Below are 21,694 nucleotides of genomic sequence, written 5' to 3' on the forward strand. Positions count from 1 at the left end.
CGCCCACCTTGGCCTCTCAAAGTGCTGGGATTACGGGCTTGAGCCACTGCACCCGGCGTCTCTTCAGTCCTTGCTTCATGTTTCTGTGAGGTTCTGGGAAGCTGATTCACGCGACCCACCATGACTGGAATTTTTGATGATTTGGAACAGATAGAATTAAATTTTACCTTTATTCTCTTTATACAGGATATGTATGTTTATACAGAATATGTAGTGCATCTGTTATACCCACACGGTTTTAGAGAATCTGATGGAAAAATGTCACTTTCTATATGCCTGTTTACAAAATGAAATTTAATAAGAAACAACAATAAAAGCTGAGTTCGGAGTTTTATTGTGTTCATCAAAAGGAAAACAACGTCTATCAAGCACAAGGAGAACTGAGTTGTCTTTCATTTCTCCCAGGACTTAGATCTCCCAGAAGTAAGCAGAGAGGGATTGGTTCAGGTTTGAAGAGTTGATGTCACTCCTTACTGAGGAAGGTCTGCACCTGAGGCCCTGTGTCTGTCAGCACTGAGGGTGATGGTGGTGGGACCGGTGCACCTTGGGTGAAAGCACTTTCTAAGGGAGAAAGTGCTTGTTGGCTGAAGTGCTTTCATTCACTTGGGGGATGGAACTGCAGGGCTGAGCTTTGTTGTGTGTGCACACACACAAACACACAGAGATACATACAGGTATACACCCACACACAGGGAAACACACAGACACACTCTCACGTCGATACACTCACATGAGGCATAGGTGCACATAGAAACACACAGAGACACACTTACAAAACTCACAGTTTCAAACATGCACATTCATACATTCTCACAAGCACACACGCTCACACCCACCACACTTTTACACTCCCATGCACACAGCACTGACTCATCCACTCATACGCAAACTCACAACACTCTCAAACTTACACACAAAATAATACGTTTTCAGATATCCACAGTAAAATATGCCTAGTCAAACACAGAGACCACCACATGGATACAGTCAGCCACACTCACACACCCACACTCACCCACACTCACACTCACCCACACTCACACATACGCTCACCCACACACTCACATTCCCAAGGACACAGTCATGACGTGGTGGCAAGCCTTTGCCCCTCTGCCCCTCTGTCCTGTGGACCTGCGGGCTTGGAGACAAGGTTATTGATGCCAGTGTACCCAGGCACCCACGTAGCCAGGTGTGGGGCGGGCACAGCAGTGTTTGTTTGTGGTTTCCTTGGGAACAGTTGATTAGGTCCCAGGATAGCCGAAAGCAGGCCATAAAGAGGCTCTCAAACAGGTTCATAGAGGGGCCCTCGCCACCACCATGGGAGGGACGGATCCCGGGGATGCCACAGCCCATGGCTTTTGTCCCATAGCCCATGACCCACTGCCTTCTCTCCAGCCTTCTGTGGCTGCTAACGGGAGCTGCTCTGCCCCCTTCTTTGTCTCACTGTTGTCACCTCTTGTCACCCTAACCCCTGAGGGAGTTGCTCATTATGAGAGGGTGCAGCTCCTATCAGGAGAGGAGTCTGGAGCTGGGGCACCAGCTGGCGTCGTCTCTGTGAGAGTTCCCGTGGCTGGCACTGGCCATCTCTGAGACGCAGCTTCTCATACACAGAGTGGGGGCTCTCTGGCCTTATTGTGAGGGCTACAGAGAAAGACCTGCAGATGGGGCACTGTTCCATGTTTAGCTGATTTGAGTCCACACATTGGATGAGCCGTGGGCCTCCCCGGGAGTGCGCCTTGACTGCCTGGTTCTTGTCTCATCCTCTCACGCCCCTGCGGCTCACTCAGCATCACGTTACAGAGCAGGCAAAGCGCAAGGCCAGTGGGTGCCCACCTAGACCCTTGGCCATGCCACCGCACACATTCCAGTCATGCTGGCGGTGCACTGATGGGGCCAGGCGCAGCTCAGAGGCTCCTGGTTAACATCTGCAGGACAGTCTCAGGGGATGCAGTGTGCCGGGACCCTCCCAGCCCTGCAGTGTTGGGTGGCTACACTGTCTCTGAATAAGTCAAACTGGCATGTTAAGAACATAAGTGCTAAAGCAGTGTCAGCTTCTTTGTGCCAAGGAAGGCCAAACCCACCTGGAGTTGGCCCCAACCCACAGTGCTTCCCTCTATTCAGTGAAAAGAGTGAAAGAACCCCACAGTGCTGGGGAATGTGTGATCAGAGCTGGAGTTTGAGGTGAGGAGAGCAAACAGGTGTGCCTCACACCCTTACCTGGCTCCATCCACAGGAGATACCCTCCTGATGCATGGGAGGCGGGGCAGCCTGTAGATCAGTGGAGCAGGCTCAGTGGAGAGCTGTGTGCGCTCTGGTGGGGATGCAGCTCTGCCCACGGAAACACTGTGCTTCTGCCTCTGCTAAGGCTGAAGAACAGCAAGTGACACCTGACTGTCCAGCAAAAGCAGCTGATCGCACCGCTGCACAGTCCCCATAGGTTCCTTGGTGCTGAGCAGGCCGGCGTGAGCATCCCCAGCCCGGCCGCCTCGTCCCATGGTTCTGTCTGTGGTCAGCTTACCTGCCTTAGTATAAGAGAGGAAAAGTGTGACGGAAATACAATCTGTCTTCAGGAACTTCCTGTCCTGGAATATGGTTTTAGCCACATTGAAGGAACAAGTGCCCTCCGTGTTCACTTGGTCATGGTTTTTACTAAATTAGATGTTTGCACTTAGAGAAACAATGAGTTTTCTCTTTATTAACAGGTAATTCTTCGCCTCTAGAATGTCCCCCTTCCCTCTGGTTGGTGCTCCATGAGCATTTTTATTTGCAAATCCACTCTCACAAAAGGTCTTTCCTGAGACATTTTTGTCTGTATTTTGTAACAGCACATATGCAAACAGACAGTAGGGCCTGTGACCGGTTCTCTTGGAAGAGAGGACTAAGTTCGGTAGGATGCGAATGTGGAGGCTCAGGGCAAGGCTGCCTACCATTTACTCTGCAGAACCTGGGAGCTGCTCACCCCCCACTGTTCCCCAGCTCACTTTCTTAAAAACGATTCATTTTATGCAGTTTCTATTACGTGAGCCGTAAGCTCTGTGGGGTTGGGGACCGGTCTTCTTCATTTCCAAGTGAAGTCCTGGCAGGAGAAGACTATCAGTGAAAATGTGCGGGACAAGTGATGGCTGGAGTTCGGGCGTGCCAATTCCAGAGCCCCTTAGCCATGTAAGCCGTGGATGATCTGGGGCGAGATGGGACTCGGGCAGTCCCGGCTTACACAGCTCACCTCTCCTTTTCTGTAGGACATCCTGGGGCCAGGCCAGGTGGTGGGCAGTTATTGCACCCCGTCTGGCCATAGAGGGATGTGGGAACACACAGACCTGGCTTTTGGACCAAATCCTTAAGTTACTGCTGTCTTTAAAACTCAAGTTTCTGACATTGCACAGGGCTTTTCTTTTCATTGTCTCAACAAACGCATGCTTCCATACAATGAATTTTAAAAATGTATTATAGACTATTTTTAAGGGAGTTTTAGATTCATACAAAAATTGGACACACTCAGGCTGGGCGCGGTGGCTCACGCCTGTAATCCCAACACTTTGGGAGGCCAAGGCGGGTGGATCACGAGGTCAGGAGATTGAGACCATCCTGGCTAACACAGTGAAACCCCGTCTTTACTAAAAATACAAAAAATTAGCCGGGCATGGTGGCAGGCGCCTGTAGTCCCAGCTACTCGGGAGGCTGAGCCAGGAGAATGGCGAGAACCTGGGAGGCGGAGCTTGCAGTGAGCCGAGATCACGCCACTGCACTCCAGCCTGGGCAACAGAGCAAGACTCCGTCTCAAAAAAAAAAAAAAAAAAAAAAAAAAAAAATTGGACACACTCTTCTTCCTCTTCATATGTAAACATCTTCCATTCCTGTGGTACATTTGTTACACTTGATTAGCCAATATTGATACAGTCTTAGTAACCAGAGCCCTTGGTTTACATTAGGATTCTCTCCTGGTGTTGTACATTCTGTGGGTTTAGACAAATGCAGAATGACGTGCATCCATCATTACAGTATCAAGCAGAATAGCTTCATGGCCTTAAAGAGTCTCTGTGCTCTGCCTGTTCCTCTCTCCCTTCTAATCCCTTTCACTGACCTTTTCACTGTCCCACAGTTTTGCCTTTTCCAGAATGTCACAGAGTTGAAATCATACAGTATGTGGCCTTTTCACAGTGGCTTCTTTCACTTAGTAATATGCATTTAAGTTTCCTCTTTGTGTTTTCCTGCCTTCATAGCTCATTTCTTTTTGTCACGCTTGATATGCCATTGCAGGAATGCTGACAGTGAGTTTGAAAGGCAGGGGCCCTGATTCTTTGCACATTTCTTGCCTGCATGTCACATGTGGAGTGAGGCAACAAGATGCATGTGTGCACTGAGTAGATACCATGCTTGGGGGGAGATAAGTCACACCACTCTGTTAACCATGGGGTCTCCTTGTCTGGCTCTTTCCACCATCCTGTAAGGTTTTGTTTGTGACTCCCTCTGTTTCCAAAGCCGGTTTTGTTTTGTTTTGCTTTACATGTATTTGTTTACTTATTCTCTCATGCATTCATCAAACTTTAATGTACACACATGTAGTTGAGGACACACAAATGGAAAACATGTATTCCTGCTGGCCAGCTGCTATGAGTGTGTAAGGGACAGCTAGTTCATGGTGGGGCCAGGGGCCCTGAGAGAGGACCCCTGCCCCAGACATCCGTCTGAGTCAGAGCCCTGGTGGAGTAATCATGTGTCCCAGACACAGGAACGACCATGTGTCACATACTCCCTAAGGACCGGACTGCGTAAGATAAGCAAGAGGCTATAAATAGTTGTCCTGGCAAGAGCCAAGGTCATGCCACCACCCACCCCAAACCACAAGGACAATTCGTCAGATCTCTGAGATTCTCTAAGATTCTCCTTCCATTGCACATTTTCAGAAAACTCTTTGAGAAGGCAGGTGCCAGGGATCTGGAGGGGGCAGTGCCAGGAGAAAGCTAAGGAGTGAGGTCACTCACCAGGAGCTGAATCCTGTTTGCTGGCGCCTGGCTCCTGAGGGGCCCCCCAGAGCAGCACAATGCCAGTCTGGCCCCCTTAGTCCCTGTCCTCAGGGAGAGCTCTGTGCCTGTGAGTGGGGCCCCTGCCCTGTGCCAGCCACTCTTCTGAGCTCCTCACATGCCGTCTCTTAATTCTCACGGTGACCTTGCCCGGAAGGCACTACTGTTACCTGTAGTTTTCAGATGTGGAAACTGAGGCCCGGAGAGATTAAAGGCCAAGGTCCCGTGGCTAGTAAGTGGTGGCGAACCTTCCCAAGGTGGGGTCTTTGCCCTGCAGGACTGGTGGCTCCGTGTGCCTGTAACTAACTGCCTCTCCTGACCGTGTTTGAGCCGCCTCGCCTCCCTTGCTTTCTTTGTCTTTCCCAGGGAGCTCTCGGTCTTCAGAGACTCTGATGGAGTCAAAGTCTCCTCTCCCATCTCTCGTGCCGAATGGAGTAACCACGCCGACATTGCCACATTCAGACTCTTTTCAGTTCTACTTGTAGAAATAGTTCTAGAAAAAGTGGCCCCTTGTGTAGAGAATGCATGCCCCTGGGTGAGAATGGGAGGAGTAGGGGCTTGAAGACTGCCAGGGAGAGCCTTCCACCTCCTTCTCTGGGCCCCACTCCCAAGTTCCCCAAACACGGACCGACTCGGAAGTTTCCATCCTCGAGGTCTACCAGTTCTTTGTGCAAGTGGGGGCTAAATTTTGTATCTATGAGTGATTTGCATTTTTCTTGAAGGGGAGGTCCCATGGTTTCCATGACATTAGCAAAAAGGACAGGGACTTTCCAAAAGTGAACAAACCCCTGGACTCTCTTAACTCTAAATCTTGTCAGTCTTGATCTGCTACAGCTTTGTGGTCGGAGTGAGGTTAGAGACAGTTTCATTCAGCCTTTGGGAGCCTGGCTTGATTATGATGCTAATTTTTTCCTGGAGAATCCGTTTGCTTATCTGTTTCTTCTGTCTTTGAAAGGTGGTGATTCCCTGCGGTGTGCAAGCCCGACTGGAACAGGTAAGCCCTTTGCATTTCTTTGGCTCCATTGTTCTATCCTGTGGGACTAAGTCCTTTCTTGAAGCTGGGCCCTCTTTGGGGATCTTTTGGCTTCCTCTAGGATCCATGCCCTCCCTTTGACCTGTAGCTTTCGTTCCCAAGGCTCTCTCTGAGGACCTTTGACCATGCTGCACTGGCCATTTGCATGGTTTTTTAGAGAAGAAGATCCGCTGTGCCTTTGCGGGAGCTGCCTTTCTATCAGTAATAGTTACCTTCGGGGCGAATCTCCCCAGGCTGAGTTTCCTTGGCTATAAAGTGAAGACAGCACAAGTCTGTTGTCTTAGTGATAAAAACCTGGATAGTGAGGGTGCCTGGGTCGCCGGGTGGCAGTGGACAATGCAGTATAGTGGTTTGTAGACTGACATCCAACTCTGACAAATACTAGGTGTGTGTGTGTGTTCAAATTGGATTGATTTGTAAATACAGTAGCACTTTCTGTTTGGCTTGTGATTAGGCAAATTTAAATTGCTGTCTGCTTTTCAAATGCAGCTCCTTGGAAGGTCGTGGTACCTCCTGGTGTTTTATTTGCCTCCACCCTTTGGAGCTAAGGGGGTGAAGCTTTGCTTCTGAGGGCTTATTGCAGGATTCTGAGGGCTTGCAGGATAACTGAAAGGCTCACTGTGCCTGGACAGTAGGACACAGGACCCTCTTCTCTCACTGCAAATCAGAAGCGACTCCCTGGGAGGGAGATGGGAAGCTGCGTCTTGCTGCTGGGGAAGTGTGTGCAGGTTCGGCCTCCCCGGTGGGATAGGGAAACAGGTGCGCCGTGGTTCCTCGTGGATGTCTGTCAGGTGTGCTGTTGCCCGTACTTCTCAAGCAGGGCAGGGCTTACTGCCCTTGGCTCCCCCTAGCTTCACCATACACAGAATCTGGGGTGTTGTGCTGGAGATTTGGCAGTCTTCTGGGTTGTGAGCCTGGTGACCTCCAGACATGGAAGTGGCTAACTGCCTCTGTCTTGTGGTGCAGTAGGACATCCTTCCCCAGGCTCGGCCAGCGGCGCCTGTGTGGCAGCTTCCCTGCTCTGATGAAGTCGAGATCAGATCCTGGCTGCAGTGACTGGGCTCTGCTCTTGCCCCCTGCCCTCCTGAGCCTTGGTTTCCTCGTTAAGCCATTGGGCATGGGGGCGGCTCTCTAACCTCATCACTTGAGTGGCCGAGCCCTGCCGTCTCCCCCTGCCGACCTGAGCCTCAGTTTTCTCCTTTACGCAGTGGCCATAGGGGTGCTCTCTAACCTAGCTGCGGACGAAAGAAGAGGGACTATGGGCTCAGGCCTGTCACAGAAGCCTGGTCACAGGCAGGGTGCCCTTATTATGCTCCTTTTAATGCTGTCACGTGGTGTGGTCTCTTCGCTTCTGGAAGAGCACAGTATGCATTTGAGGTCATAGGAACATGAAAAAAATCTCACTCAGAAACCTAAAATATTGACAAACTTTGAAAAACATGTTGCAGCATCAAGAGCTGAGGCCATCCGGGGTGGGTGCCTGCCCGGCCGTCCTTGCTGGCCTCAGCTGTGTCCCCAGGCCTGTGATCCACTCTCACTCCATTCTTCTGTAGCACTCACCGCCGACGGTGGGGTAGGGTGGGGCAGCGGGGGGAGTGGGGGGGACTTGGGGGAGCGTCTTTGCATTTGGTTTTGACGGGCTGCGGTTTGTGACCGATTTCCTCAGGCTTGTCACAGGCCCCAGGAGCCCGGGGCTGAAGCCCAGGTGGTCCCAGAGCTGTGTGCCTGTCCCAAGGCCCTGGCTGAAGCCTGTTTTCCTGGTGGCAGCTGAGGCTCTCCCACCTTGCAGACAGTTCCTTGCCCTCAGATTTGTTGGTGAGCCCTGGACATCAGAGGCACCAGAGGGCTAAAGCCGTGTGCCGGGTCTAAAGACGCGGGTTGCAGGGCTGTCAACAGCCGGGACAGGCCAGAGCCCCATCCTGGCTGCTTAGATGTTGTCACTGTGCCCCCTGGAGCCCAGGGTCCCAGAGAGGAGTCTTCAGTCTCCTGGAGCACAGCCCTCCCCCTGCATCAGGACACGGCCTCCCTGTTAATCTTTTCACAGGTGTGGTTGCTAAGCGATCTGGCTCTTCTAGCCCAGCCTGGCTCCTGCCCACTCCCCTTGCTGCTGTGTGTGTGTGTGTGTGTGTGTGTGTGTGTGTATTATGTATGTAATTGTTTTAAGTATATGAATACACACATGCATGCAGTTGTTATATGTATATGAATAGATATGCATGTTATGCATGTAATTATAGGTATACGAACACATGCATGCATGTTATACATGTAATTGTTATATGCACACAAATGAATATGTACGTGTTATACATGTGTCAGCACATGAATACATACATGTGCCATACATACGAGTGTTATGTATGTGAATATATGTATATATTAGGTATGTAGTCTTTATATGTGAGTGTATATGTGTGTCATGTAATTGTTAATATGAATGTTTCTATGCATATATTATGTATATAAATGTTACATATGTGAATATATGTATCTTGTATGTAATTGTTATGTGTGTAGGTTTCGAATGTAGTTGTTAATATATCTGAGTGTATATATATATGTGGATAATGTAATTGTTACCTGTGTGTGAATGTATGGATGTGTGTGTTTATTATGTATGTGAGTTTATGTGTATGTGAATGTGTGTGTGTGTGTGTGTGCATTTCCCTGAGACGAACATGCGTGAGTCCACTCTGTACTAAGCTCTCTGTGGCCTTTTCAAATTGCCTTGACCAGATGGCCTCCAGGTGTGGTCCCTGGACCTGCAGCCTTAGCATTGCCTGGGCACCTATAGAAATGCACATTCTCAGGCCCCAGCCCAGACCTGCTGAATCAGGAACTCGCACTGGAGCCCAGTGATCGGTGCTTTAACAAACCCTCTGGCAAGGTTGATCAGCTCAAGTGTGGGAATCCTGGCTGTGAGCTGAAACTGGGGCAGGGATCAGCCTGTGGGCGTGCAGTCAGGGGTGGCCTTGGCAATGCCTGCCTTTTGGGCTGCTCTCCCCATGTGGTGGTGTGGGGCCATCCGGGGTGGGCGCCTGCCCGGCCATCCTTGCTGGCCTCAGCTGTGTCCCCAGGCCTGTGGTCCACTCTCACTCCATTCTTCTGTGGCACTCACCCCCTACGGGTGGGTGCGGTGGCGGGGGGGGGCGGGGGGGAGCTTGGGGGCGTGTCTTTATGCTTGGTTTTGACAGGCTGCGGTTTGTGACTGATTTCCTCAGGTTTGTCATAGGCCCCGGTGGCCCCAGAGCTGTGTGCCTGTCCCGAGGTCCTAGCTGAAACCTGTTTTCCTGGTGGTAGCTGAGGCTCTCCCACCTCGTAGACAGTCCCTTGCCATCAGATTTGTTGGTGAGCGTTTGATGCCAAGACACCCGGTTCCCTCACATCTTTATTTTGCATGGAGCTTTCTCCCCTAAACAGGGCAGTGCTGTCTTCCTTCTGGCGTGGAGGAGTAAATGGAAGGATGGATGTGGCAGCCCAGCCCGGCCTGAGCACTCTTCTGCCTCCCTGCTGGGTGGCCTTGTAGAAGCAGACCCTCCTATTTAGTGGAGCTCGGGCGGCAGGGTTTCCACCTGCACAGTGTGGCTTCTCGGGGCAGAAAGCACAGAATCTTTTTCTTCTTTCCTGATCCTGTTTGGGCTGAGTCTTCTGGCACTGTGATCCCTGGCATTTTGGATGGGCATGAAATTGCTTTCAGATAATACTGACATCCCTGATGTCACCTGGGGTGTCACTGTGCCCTGTGGGACCTGGCCAGGTCACCTGATAGCTGTTTTTTTTTTTTTTTTTCTTTGTTACCATTCATTGAGTACCTATTCTGTCTCAGATGCCCTGCCCTCCCTCACCTGCTGGAGCTCAGAAAAGTGAAGAAACTCCCACATCACCCAGACACTAAGTGGCTTCTGTTCTCTGGGGTGTCAGTGCCCCTGCATGGCCCTCTGTGACCTGCCCTCAGACCTGGCTGCCCTTCTGCTCTGTCCTGTGCTGGAGGCCCCTCCCACACCTGGAGTTCACCTGGCACCTGTACCCACCCCCAGCGCCTGCCTTTGCTCTGTAGCTAACCTGAGGGGCGTGACCCCTTTGGAGAGGTTCTGGAATAGCTTCATCCCAGCATGTTTTATCGAGGTGAGCTGCCGGGTCTGTCAAAATTCCTGGAGTTGCACTGGCTGAAGGCATGATTGTTTTGAATCCCTTGGGCCTAATTCCCTGGTGGGGCAGAAAGAAGGCAGTGATGAACCGTGCCAGTGGTACTTGCCTGCTGGCTTCCCACGACAGGACTGTAAGGGTGTCTGTCACCTTAATGACATTATACTGTGTGAGGGTCCTTTGTCTGCAGGCATAGGGTGCCTTTGTGGCTCCCCGGGGCATTTAAGACACAAGGGAGAAGGAACATTTTCTGTGATGGTGGTTCATTGAACCTGTGGCTATTTACCTGTGATGTTCGTTTTCCTATTCCTGGTAGCAGAATCTTCTGTTTGTTTATTGCAGCAGCTTACAAAAGTGGAATATGAGGTTAGATTAATTCATGGACTCAAAAGCGGCACATAGTGTTGTTGAGAAAGGAGCTGGGAGGCAAACTTCCCTTTGTGAATGTCAACTTAGTGGATGTTACATGGACGGACACAGGGTTGGAGCTTCCTGGGAGCCAGTGTAAAAAGGAAACCACAATGATTGGCATGTGCCTTTCTGGAAGGTGGGAAGAAATAAGAATCAGCAGAGAAAATGTGCGATGAGGGAAATTATGAAGGGTGTAGACTAAGGCATCAGGGGCATGCGCCACCTCTCCACCGGTCAAGCGGAATGATTTTGGAGGGATGTCAGAGGCAAGCTATTGGCACTGGATTTTGGAGGGATGTCGGAGGCAAGCATAGCCTCATTGGGACCTCTGGCTTTTCGAACTATAAAGGGACAATTGGTGTCTTTCTCATCTGCTTACATTACCTTTCCATGGGCTGTGGTCTGCTCGGTCATAGAGAGAATGCTTCACCATTGCTCAGGTAACTGCTGTCCCTAAGGCTGGGAGAGGTGGCCGGGCTCCTTACAGTGGAGTCACAGCCTGTGGTCCAGCTGCTCTGTACGTCTACATGTATGTGTACACGCATGTGCTCACATGCACACACAGGCACAGAATGTAGTAGTAGGTGTGAGCATGGACTAGATTTGGGCTGAGTCCCATCCCGGCTATGACACTAGTGAGCTGTGTGGCCTTGAATGGAGTTCTTTCAGTTTTCTAGGCTCCACTTTCCTCTTCTGTAAAATGAGGGTGCCACCAGCTCCTCTCGGGGTCACTGCCAGGATCGAATGAAATAACATGCTTAGATCCTCCGTGCTGGTGTGACACAGGGAAGACACATGGTGTGTAGGGAAGAGCCTGTTTGGTTGTCCTGTGAAGGTGACTTGGCAGCGCGGTTCTTCTGGTGCCCACAGCCTCTGCTGTGTGCCATTCATTGTTGATCTGGTTCTCCTGATGGAGAGAACCAGTCTGATGAGTTCCAGAGCGTGTCCCCTGCTTCCTGAGGGTGAGGATATCGATGACAGACACTTACAGTAGATGATTCCTGTGATCCCGCATTTGCAGACTTGGAGGCACCACCGCGGTCAGAACAAGGGCACATGCGAGTCTGTCCTTGGTAGGTGCAGGTTTGCAGGATCTTTTCACGATGCTGCAGCCTAACAGTGGTCCAAATGGTGGCCCCACAGCTTTTGATTGAAGTTCAAGGGCAGTGTCCTTGTTTTTTTCCTCCCTGTGTTTACCTTCATACCCTCTGCAAGCAACTGATTCATACCAGCAAATCTTGGTGCCCTCAGGTGCAGGGCAGCCTTCACTAGGACACCCTGAAGCCATGTGTGGGACCCACTCTACGCCTCCCACCCCCCACGCCCCGGTCCCCGGCCTCCTGGGTAGCCCACAGCCAGCCTGCTTCCAGGGAGGGCCTGGCCTGCCCCAGGGAAGTGCCGCCTGTTTACAGCGGGGCTACTGTCCTTGAAGGAGACCGGTGTCCCCGCCTTCTGGTGGCCGCCTCCAGTGTGGGAGGGTTCAGGGCAGTGCCTGATCCAGCTCTGGGCAGGTCCGGAGCCCGCGCCAGCTGCCTGCTCTCACGCTGTGATTGTTCTTGCTTGGCCTTGGCCATTGTGGTCTGTGGCCCCGGAAGAGGGGTTGGGTAAGAATAGTGGCTGAGTCATCAGGGCGGTGCTTCTCTTGGTTCACCTAACCTGAGGCCAGCGGGCTGCTTCCCTCCAAGGTGACCGCAGGGCTCACATTTCAGCCTGAGGCTGGAGCTCACACTCCACCTTTGCACAGCTGTGTGTGCAAGGTGCGTGTGCCTGTGGGCTGTGGCGTGAGGTGTTTTGTGTATGCTGTGTTTGTGTGTTGTGTGATGCAGTGTGTGTGTTGTACGTGAGGTGTGTGTGGTGTGTTTTTTGTGTGTTTGTGAGTTGTCTGTCGTGTGTTGTGTGAGGTGTGTGTGTTGTGTGTTGAGTGTGAGGTGCTTTGAGTGTTCCAATGTGTGTAGTGTTTTGTGTGTGTTGTGTGTCATGTGTGTTTTGTGTGTATTGTATTGTGTGTGAGGTGTTACGTGTGTGTGAGGTGTTTTTTGTGTATGTTGCAGTGTGTGTGTGCTGTGTGTGAAGTGTTGCGTGTGAGGTGTTTGTTTTGTGTGTGAGGTGTGTCTGTCGTGTGTTGTGTATGAGGTGTGTGTGTTGTGCTGTGTGTGTTTGTGGTGCTGAGGTGTGTTGTGTGTGAGGTGTGTGTGTGTACATGTCTGTGTTGTGTGTGTTGTGTGTATTATGTGTGAGGTGTTTTGTGTGTGTTGCAGTGTGTGTGTTGTGTATGTAGCGTGTGAGATGTGTGTGTTGTGTTTATGTGTTATGTGAAGTGTTTTGTGTGTGTGTTGTGTGTGAAGTGGTTTGTGTGTGTTGTGAGGTGTTTTGTGTGTGTTATGTGTATTGTGCGAGGTGTGTGTGCTGTGTATGTTCATGTGTTGTGTGTGGTGCTTTGTGTGTGTGTTGTGTGTGAAGTGTTTTGTGTATGCGATGTGTGTTTATAAGGTGCTTTGTGTGTGTTGTGTGTGAGGTGTTTTGTGTATGCTGTTTTGTGTGTTGTGTGTGGCATTGTGTGTGAGGTTTTTTGATTGTGTTGTGTGTGCGTGTGTTGAGACTTTGCTCAGTATGTTTTGCTTGAACTCAGAAAGCCAGACAGAGGAAGTGACCAGAGCATCAAGACCAGCCAGCACAAGGACAGGACAGATGTGACTGTCAGGAAGTCTGTGCAGGTCATGTGCTGCCATCCTTGCTTCTGCCCCAGTGGCCGTGATGGAGTCTCATGAAGCTATTGGATTCTTTCAGAAAGAATGCTGACCAAATGGATGAGGAGCTTCAGATAAATGAAATCACTTTAATGATCTCCATTTTATTTTATAGAAAAATTAAGCAAATTTCAAACAAAACACCCACGCTTTCCACATGTAAACTACCGGGTGGGGGGCTTAATGAGCTGAGCATCCCATGATCTGGGACAGTGGATCCAGCTGACCTATGTGGGTCTGTTCTGCCGGCCCCAGCTTGCAGTGGTCTCTGCATGCATGTTGTCACAGAAGGCTTCCCGCAAGTCTGTTGGTATGTGTTTCTTGTCCTCACGGCCCGTAAGTCCAGGTATTTGATTGGACACTGGTTATTTCCTGCTTATAGATTGTTTCCGCCACTGCGGTAAACTTAAGAAACACAGTCACAGGTCTGTACACCACAGCAGAGTCTCGGCTGAAGATCACCTACACGTGTATGTATGCATGCACGTGGTGTCTGGATCCACCGCTGCCCCTTTCAGATTCTGTGTGTCTCATCAGGAGCCTTCATGCAAACATATTTGACCAGAGTCACAGTGAAATTGAGTTATATTAGGTCAATGGAGATACACAAATGTCCTTGCTCCTTAATCTCTCTGATCTCCAGGAAGCAGAGAGAAAAGTTTCAAGGATCCTGTTGGATCAGCGTCCTGGTGTTCCATTTGGTCAGAAGAGCCAAACTCAACATCTGTGGCTTTGGCAAAGGTCAGGCGAGACCCAGAAATAAAAATACAAACAGGGCCGGGCGCGGTGGCTCACACCTGTAATCCCAGCACTTTGGGAGGCCGAGGCGGGCGGATCATGAGGTCAGGAGATCGAGACCATCCCGGCTATCACGGTGAAACCCCGTCTCTACGAAAAATACAAAAAATTAGCCGGGTGTGTTGGCGGGCGCCTGTAGTCCCAGCTGCTTGGGAGGCTGAGGCAGGAGAATGGCGTGAATCCGGGAGGCGGAGGTTGCAGTAAACCGAGATTGCGCCACTGCACTCCAGCCTGGGCAACAGAGCGAGACTCCGTCTCAAACAAACAAACAAACAAACAAACAAACAAAAAACTGATACTGCATTCCCCAGATCTTACCTTGACACTCAGTCATCATAGAGTGGTGTTTAGTTAGCCTGTGCACGCAGCATTCGGGCATTGGCGGGGCACCGTGGAGGACAATGGGTGTGGATGCTGAGCAGTCAGGTGGGAGGAGGGCTGCGTGGGTGATCACACCCAGCTTGGGAGGGCTGGATGCGGGTGAGGTCGCTCAGCAGAAGGTGGGGAAGGGGTGGCGCCAGCACTGTGAATCCGTCTCCTTCTCACCCAGTGCCCCTCTGGAGGGTGCATCGTTGTTGGGGGATGAGCCGCAGCCCCATCTCCCAGCTGCTGCGTCCTGAACAGCAATGGCTCAGGGTCCTGCCTCATCACTCCCCATGACCTCAGCCCTGAGAGGGTGTGGATGTGTTGCAGGATGGTTCTCTGTTGCTTTGGAACAAGTGAAGACCAACAGGAGTGTCTGGGATTTACGCTGTGAGAGGGAGTAGGACAGGCTGAAGATGTGCGGAGATGTGGGCTAGGGCTTCCTGTTCCCACGGCACACCTGCGCCTTCTGGTCTAGATGCCTCCAACCTCTAGAGAGTGGCTTAGGCGAATCAACTGTAAGGCCTGTGTAGGGAGCTGCCAGGGAGCAAGTTTAGGGTCACAGTCCTGGACTGCTCTCAGATTTCTGTGCATTTCACCCCTTTGAAAGTGTCTCCCTATTTCCTTGTGCACGTGCCTTTCTCTTGATGGGCACACACAATGGGTACCAGTGAAGAAGGGCAAGCCAGTGGGCTCCTTTCCCAGTGACACTCACACCTAGCCCTGCAGGTAAGGAAAGAGCGTGCAGTGAGAAGAATATTCGACCTGGAACACTCAGCAGGGCATCCCTACTTCTCACAGACCCAGAGAACCATCTGTAGGGGAGATACAGGGGTTGAGTTGTGTTCCCCCGAAATTCATGTCCACCTGAAACCCCTGAATGTGACCTTACTTGGAATGATGATGGAGATGAGGTCATGCTGGGTTAGATTGGGCCTGATTTCCATGACTGGGTTCTTGTAAGAAGAGGAGAGGACGCAGACACGGGGAGAAAGCCAAGTGATGACAGAGGCAGAGGCTGGAGCCACGGGTCTGCAAGCCAAGGAACCCTACCAATTGTGGCAGCCTGAGAAGGTGGAAGAGGCAGGGACAGATCCTCCCCTGGGCTCTCAGAGGGAGAGAGCTCCTGCCGCCTTGGTTTCAGACTTCCAGCCCCTGCATCTGCGAGAGAGAGAACACATGCCTTGTTTGAAGCCTCCCACTTTATAGTACTTTACAGCAGCCTTAGAAAATTAATACAATGGGGCCGGGCGCGGTGGCTCAAGCCTGTAATCCCAGCACTTTGGGAGGCCGAGACGGGCGGATCACGAGGTCAGGAGATGGAGACCATCCTGGCTAGCACAGTGAAACCCCGTCTCTACTAAAAAAAAAAAAAAAAAAAAAATACAAAAAATTAGCCGGGCGAGGTGGCGGGCGCCTGTAGTCCCAGCTACTCGGGAGGCTGAGGCAGGAGAATGGCGGGAACCCGGGAGGCGGAGCTTGCAGTGAGCTGAGATCCGGCCACTGCACTCCAGCCCGGGCGACAGAGCGAGACTCCGTCTCAAAAAAAAAAAAAAAAAAAAAAAAGAAAATTAATAGTTGTTCCTCAGGCATTTCTGGAACTCCTTTTTGGCCCATGGCGCTCCAGCCTCATCTGGGTGGAGACATGCACTGCGAGGAGCTGGTACCTAGTGGCCACCCGAGAGGGAGGTGGCTCCTGGGAAAGGCTGGCCGAGGCCCCTTCTCCAAACTGCTGCATCCTGCTCAGATGGAACAGACTTTGAGAATGGGCAGAGAAACAGCAGAAGATGTTAGTGGAACTTGTTTAAAAGAGGAGCTTCTGGTGATAAACTGTCATTCGAATTGGGCAGAATTGTGAGGTTTCCATCACCCCAGGACTCTTCCAGGAAAGGCTGACAGGGCCCGCGGGTGCCCTGGAGCTGCCTGCAGGGGTCAGGCCCTAAGTCACTAGGAGCCCAGGTTGGAAGGGAAGACCCCCTTCCACTCCATCCTGAACGACTCCATGGGTGAGTGGGACCCAGGACGGCTGCCCTTCAGAGCTCAGCCCAGTTCCCAGAGACAGAGACGGCGAGATGGTTACCAGGATGGCCCCTGCCCTTGGTCCCGGCCTCTGTTTCCAGCTGCTCCCCACGGCATCTGCACAGTTGCCTGGTGAGGCCTTCATGACCCTGTGGGCACAGACTTCTGGGACTGAGGCCTGTGGGTTGTGGCACCCCCACCCTCACCCTCTCTCCCCACAGGCTAAACTTTGATCCATACTTTTCCTTTGATTTCACAGTCTCCTCCCACACCTAAAATAACATCCAGGCCTTTAGCTATTTCCAAAGGGTTTCTGGGAACTCAGACCCAGTGAGGAGGCTTCCCGGCAGCCTTGGCCTTCCCTTCAGGCAGACTTCTCATCCACAGCCGGGAGTCCGCAGGTCTCAGTTCACTGACCTGCTGAGAAAGAGGGAAAAACCTTCAACACATTAAAAAAAAACAAAAACAAAACAACAACAAAAAAACACCCGTCAATGTGAGCCTCACACAAGCAGGCGCTCTCCCTTTGTAGCTGGAATTTGAAAGTGGTGGGTTGGATACTGTTCCTGAAGCTATTGTCCCGCCTCTGCAGGTGGAGGGAATTGTGAACGGTCAACAGCAGGGAACATATTAACCCCGGTGTCAGCTTACATCCACCCAGGAGCACAAAGCCTTGGCTAATGATTAAAAACCCACCCCGGCTAGGAGGCCTGGGCTGCAGGTGTGTGGCTCACAGGCGCTGGATTCTCACCAGCCCTGACCATTACCTGCATCTGTGGTTCAGGGTTGCTGCATTTCTCTGCGCTGGGGACTCTCCTCCTAAAGTGACAGGTGGGCTGGGTCAGGGCTGGACGCACCAAAGGCACCTTCGGCTGATACACTGTGGTATGGTCCCTGGATGCACCTGTAAGCAATGTGTCGAATGAATGAATGCTGCCAAGTCTGATGGCTGGACGTCTACTGCGGACAAGAAAAATCAGGTTGAGTGGGATTTCTTTTCTTTTATGGCACAGATTCTAGAGCAGTCACATGTTTTACTTATTTATTTTAAGGTTTTTAAAGTTGTTTAAAAATTTCAGCTTTTATTTTAGATGTAGAGCGTACAAGTGTAGGATTGTTACCCAGGTGTACTGGACCCAGGTAAGGAGCATAGTACCCAATAGGTGGTTTTTCAACCCACGTCCCTCTCCCACTCTGCTCACTTGGGCACTTCCCAGTGTTTACTGTTCGCATGTTTATGTTCACATGTGGTCAGTGTTGACCTCCCATGTTCTCATGTGAGAACATGTGGTGTTTGGTTTTCTGTTCCTGTGTTAATTTGTCTAGGGTTATGACATCTGTGTCCATCCATGTTGCTGCAAAGGACATGATTTCATTCTTGTTTATGGGTTTGTAGTATTCCATGGTGTATATGCACCACATTTTTTTTGAGACAGAGTTTCACTCTGTTGCCCAGGCTGAAGTGCAGTGGCACGATCTCGGCTCACTGCAACCTCTGCCTCCCGGGTTCAAGCGTTTCTTCTGCCTTAGCCTTCTGAGTAACTGGGATTACATGTGCCTGCCATTATGCCTGGCTAACTTTTATATTTTTATCAGGGACAGTGTTTCACCATGTTGGTCAGGCTGGTCTCTAACTCCTAACCTCAAGTAATCTGCCCTCCCTGGCTGTTCAAAGTGTTGGGATTACAGGCATGAACCACTGCGCCCAGCCTGTACCACATTTTCTTTATCCAGCCAACGCTTAATGTCACTTAGATTGATTCTATGTGTTTGCTATTGTGAATAGCATGGTGATGAACATATGAGTGCATGTGTCTTTTTGCTATAATGATCTATATTTCTTTGGGTATATACCCACAAGGGAATTGCTGGGTTGAATAGTAGTTCTGTTTTAAGTTATTTGAGAAATCTCCACACTGCTTTCCACAGTGGCTGAACTCATTTACTTTTTCACCAGCAGTGTACAAGCATTCCTTTTCTCTGTCTGTTGTTTTTTGACTTTTTAGTAATAGCCATTCTGACTGGTGTGAGATATTCAACCTATGGTGTGAGATATTCAACCTTTGTTGGATGCATAGTTTGTGAATATTTTCATGCATTCTGTAGGATATCTGTTTACTCCACTGATAGTTTATTTTGTTATGCAGAAGTTCTTTAGTTTAATTAGCTCCCACTTGTCAATTTTTGTTTTCGTTGCAATTACTTTTGGGGACTTCGCCATAAATTCTTTGCCCAAGGCTGGTGTCGATAAGGGTATTTCTTAAGTTTTTTTCCAGGATTTTTATAGTTTGAGGACTTACATTTAAATCTGTAATCTATCCTGGGTTAGTTTTTATATGTGGTGAAAGGTAAGGGTCTGGTTTCATTCTTCTGTATATGGCTAGCCAGTTATCCTAGCACTATTTATTCCATAAGGTGTCCTTTCCCCATTGCTTGTTTTTGTTGGCCTTGTCGAAGATCAGATGGTTGTAAGTGTGCAGCTTTATTTCTGTTTTCTCTTCTGTTCAGTTGGTTTATGTGTCTGTTTCTGTACCGGTACCGTACTGTTTTGGTTACATTAGCGTTGTAGCATAGTTTGAAGTTGAATAATGTGATGGCTTAGTTCTTTCTTGCTTAGGATTGCTTTGGCTGTTTTGGCTCTTTTTTGGTTCCATATGAGTTTTACAATGTATTTTTCTAATTCTGTGAAGAATAATGTTGGTAGTTTGATAGGAATAGCATTGAATCTATAAATTGCTTTCGATAGTATGGCCATTTCTTCCAGTTCACGAGCCTGGGATGTTTTCCCATTTGCTTGTGTTTTCTCTGATTTCTTTCAGCAGTAGTCACACATTTTAAATACGGAGTGGCCCTTGAAGGCAGTGGCTATGTGTGATTGGTTCAGGAAATAGCAGTAATTACTGAAGGGGAACATTAAATACTGATTTTTTTTTTTTTTTTTTTTGAGACATAGTCTTCCTCTGTCTCCCAGGCTGGAGTACAGTGATGTGATCTCGGTTCACTGCAACCTCCGTCTCCTGGGTTCAAGTGATTCTCATGCCTCAGCCTCCCGAGTAGCTGGCATTATATGCGTGCGCCACCACACCGGGATAATTTTTGTATTTTTAGTAGAGATGGGGTTTCACCATGTTGGCCAGGCTGGTCTTGAACTCCTGACCTCAGGTAATCTGCCTGCCTCAGCCTCCTAAAGTGCTGGGATTACAGGTGTGAGCCACCGTGCCTGGTCTGATTACTGTATTTTTAGTAGAGACGGGGTTTCACTGTGTTGACCAGGCTGGTCTTGAACCTCAAGACTTGAATCTCAAGTGATCTGCCTGCCTCATCTTACCAAAGTGCTTCTTCTTTTTTTTTTTTTAATTAATTTTTTTTTGTTTTGTTTTTTGAGACGGAGTCTCGCTGTGTCATCCAGGCTGGAGTGCAGTGGCACATCTCCGCTCACTGCAAGCTCTGCCTCCTTGGTTCCCGCCATTCTGCTGCCTCAGCCTCCTGAGTAGCTGGGACTACAGGTGCCCGCCACCGTGCCTGGCTAATTTTTTTGTATTTTTTTAGTAGAGACAGGGTTTCACCATGTTAACCAGGATGGTCTCGATCTCCTGACCTTGTGATCTGCCTGCCTTGGCCTCCCAAAGTGCTGGGATTACAGGCCTGAGCCACTGTGCCTGGCCTGAATTTTTATTTTTTTTTAATGTCTGCAGTTGGAGAGAAGTTGGCGTGTGACGAGGAGGCGTTACAGATTCCAGGTCAGGGGAGGCATTCGACTGGAACATTATTTATTTTACCTGAGTATATTTTACCTGCAAAAGGGATACCTATCTAGAAAACCGCGCACAACAACATCCCCAACCTACATCCACTTGGGGGACAGCCGGCGGGCGCCGTGGGAGGGAGCTGGCTTGGTCCAGGAGCCGGGGCCTAGGCTCAGGCTGCTCCTGTTATACATGGCCTTGTTCTCTAACCTTCTGTTTTCTTATCTTCAAATATGGGGGTTGCAGGGCTATGAATTTGTGGTGTCCTGTGGCTCAATAGTCCTTGTTTAGAGAAGCAGGTGCCGTGGCGGTTTCCTCAGGTCTCTGAAGGCATCTTGAGCTTTTTGGGCAGAAACTTCACTCGTGCTGTGTGTTTCTGGGGACCCAAGTCTGAGTGTCAGTCTGCCAGCAGCAGGGCAACTATTGCCCTCAAAATCTGAAACTTCATGGGCTCCTGGTCCTCATAGCTGCTGTGATAATTGTCTCATTCTCCTGGTGCATTTATAACAGGTTTGTTTAAAGTGTGCACTTTCCTGAGAGTATTAGGAAACAATTTTTGTTAAAAATTAAAAAAAAAAAAAAGTCCTTGCCGGAAACCTTATCCTATTAGGAGGCTCAATTGTAAAGAAAGAATAAGGAGAAACATGTTTAATTGCATGAGTATTTTCTACTTTAGTAGAAAGTTTTCTCTACTTCACTAACACTTCGTTTTCCAGCATGATGACCACCAGCACTCCTCATCCCGTCCTCTCTGGCCCTCAGGCCCTGGGGTAGCCCTGTGGCCTGTCTTTCCAGAAATAATGGAATTTGAAGAGAACCTGGGGTCATGGAAGATGAGGGACTTCACAGGGGCAGGCTGTACTTGCATCCAGGTTGTAATAGCTGTTAGCTTTGTACTTTGGACACAGATGTAATTTTCTAATGTATACAACAGGCTTTCAGAAGTACTACTTATACCATCACCACCACCATCATCACCATCACCATTACCACCATCATCACCACAGCAGTCCCTAGGTAAATGAAGAGAAGCAGTCGACCATTTAACCTCTGGGAACTGTTCTTCGGAGTTTCCAAATAAAGGAAGAGGGAAAGTTGTATTGAAAGAGGAATTCCAGCTAATCAACCTTGAAAATGTGATAGGGTTAACACAGTGCCCTTTCCAAACTCCTAATAAATGACTGTCTGGTTCCAGGCTGTGGTCCTCTGTAACCTCCACTATCACAAAAGGGGAGTTAGACCACGGGTCATAGGGTTGTAAGCCTCCTCTCAGGAAGTACACGGCCAAGTCCTAACCCCAGCCGAGTCCTCACCAGAATCAAATCAGAATCAGACCCAGCCTCAGCTCCATCTGCAACTGACAGGAAGTCCAGGGGCCAGGACATCTGTGAAGCCACACTGCAGGGCTCA

General features: G+C 49.9%; 1 protein-coding gene across 1 annotated transcript in view; it reads left to right on the top strand.

Annotated features, from left to right (window-relative positions):
• The window catches only part of TNS3 (tensin 3), a 308,400-nt gene that overhangs the window by 98,587 nt on the left and 188,119 nt on the right, over window positions 1-21,694 (top strand). Inside the window, exon 4 of the mRNA XM_025379057.1 lies at window positions 5,977-6,015. The gene's annotated coding sequence lies outside the window, so the exon portion shown is untranslated. The remainder of the gene's footprint in view (window positions 1-5,976; window positions 6,016-21,694) is intronic.

This window comes from Theropithecus gelada, chromosome 3, assembly GCF_003255815.1.
Source record: "Theropithecus gelada isolate Dixy chromosome 3, Tgel_1.0, whole genome shotgun sequence".
NCBI classification, from domain to species: Eukaryota; Metazoa; Chordata; class Mammalia; order Primates; family Cercopithecidae; genus Theropithecus; species Theropithecus gelada.